Source organism: Rhagoletis pomonella, unplaced genomic scaffold (genome assembly GCF_013731165.1).
Source record: "Rhagoletis pomonella isolate Grant_MI unplaced genomic scaffold, Rhpom_1.0 Rhpom_scaffold_00250, whole genome shotgun sequence".
NCBI classification, from domain to species: Eukaryota; Metazoa; Arthropoda; class Insecta; order Diptera; family Tephritidae; genus Rhagoletis; species Rhagoletis pomonella.
In genome coordinates this window covers 8,134-10,146 of record NW_023458804.1, presented here as the reverse complement: position 1 = coordinate 10,146, position 2,013 = coordinate 8,134, and positions in this window count along the sequence as shown.

Sequence of the window (2,013 nt, the reverse complement as noted above, 5' to 3'; positions counted from 1 at the left end):
TGAAAATAATGTAAAATCGCACACGGAAGAACCGAAAAGATTGAAAATTATAATACCTTTTTCTTTCGTCTGTCGATTTTATAACTGGTTCGGAACTATAGAATTTAGGACTAGTTCGGAACTATCGAAAAAGGGATGCAGCGGGGGGCAATTGACACTTGCTAGGACATCGCCATGTTAAATTCGCCAGTTGCTTGCATGCAAAAGAGATTTATCGCGAACCAGTACTGGGTCTAAATGTACTAGAAGCGCCCCAGTTCAGAACTAGAGATTTTCCCACAGGGTGTTTATCCGTGCTGTGGTGTTGCTGGATATTCAACATTTGAAAGCGAATATATATGCCTGGGTGTAGCTGAGTGCGCAAAGATGCTTGCCACAAGTTGTTGATGTGCGGAGATGGTCGGGTTCGAATTCCACTGCAGGCAACATGCAAATAAACTTTTTTTTTTTAGTTTTGTCTTGATTGTTAACTTCAGGGATGCTTCTTCAGTACGAACGCGGTCATTTTAATATGCGCGTAATTAAATTGAATATTTACTAATATACAGTACTTTCGTTGACGTTTAAAGTAAGATCAATTACGTTTCTATTTGATTTTAATATTTTTTTCCCTCAGTGTATGGCGCAGAAGCATGGACAATGACAACATCCGATGAGGCGGCTCTTGGAGTATTCGAGAGAAAGATTTTCCGCAAGATTTACGGGCCTTTACGCGTTGGCGACGGCGAGTACCGCAGACGATGGAACGATGAGCTGTATGAGCTTTACAACGACATGGACATAATGCAACGAATTAAAATAAAGTATTCAACTCGGAACCCCCTGGTGGTAGCAGAGGAAGAGGGGGCCACCACTGCGATGGAAAGATCAGGTGGAGAAGGACTTGGCTTCGCTTGTCGTTTCCAATTGTCGTCAGTTGGCACAGAAAAGACACAACTGGCGTGCTTTGTTGAACTCGGCCAAAATCGCTTAGGCGGTTACAGTGCCATATAAGAAGCAAAAGAATCTTAAGTAGTTACTAAAATATCGCAGTTTTCGTATTTTTGAAAATTTGCCCATTTTCAATTCCGTCCTACGCCCGAAAGAAGTGCACGTACCAAGTTTCGTTAAAGTATCTCAATTGTTACTCCAGTTATCGTGTGCACAGATGGATGGACGGACAGACACCCACCTCTTAATGGATTTCCCTTTTCATTCTGATCATTTATGTATACATTTGTCTGTATCTATCTCGATTCGTTTTGCCTGTTACAAACAACCGTTATGTGAACAAAGTAATAATACGCTTGTGCACAAGTGCGCTCGGGTATAATTACTTAAGGTGTTCTTACACGATATGTATTTGCATGTGTACGTGCCACTTTTTACATATGGAAAGCCAACATATCGGGTAAAGACAAATTGGATTTGTTTGTGCACAAAGCTGATGCACGTACATATGAAATAGGAATGTTTCTATTTTCATCTGACACAAAGATAGAATCATCTGAGTTTAGTTTATTTCGTTTTCAAAGAACGTATTTTTAAATAGTTAAATAAAGACTGTGAATTTGACAGACATACGCAATTACATATGTATTGAAAAAGTCACATTTACAGATGCAAATACATATCGTGTAGGAACACCTTGAGGTAGTATTATAGAACCAGATATTTTAGTTCACCTAAACGCACAAGACTCTGTAATAGAGTTAGGCGTCGACGATTTTCAACCGGTACTTGTTCGCCCAAAGAGGCAGAAAGGGCTTCAACATCAACTATTGTTGACGCTTTCTTAGAGGAGTGCCTTCCACCCACTTCACATGATGAAGTAAATTCTTCTTCTTTAGGTCACTCCTTTTCCAGTCTCCGACTATCACTCAGCGTGAACGGTTGCTTATTATCAGAGTGTGTCTATTTTCTACTCTCTTTATCAGCTCTTTTCGTATCAAGCCACGTGATATTTTTATCCAATATATTAAAATCCACCTCAGGAGCGTGTGTTTATAACAAAATCCGTGATAATGCCCCCTG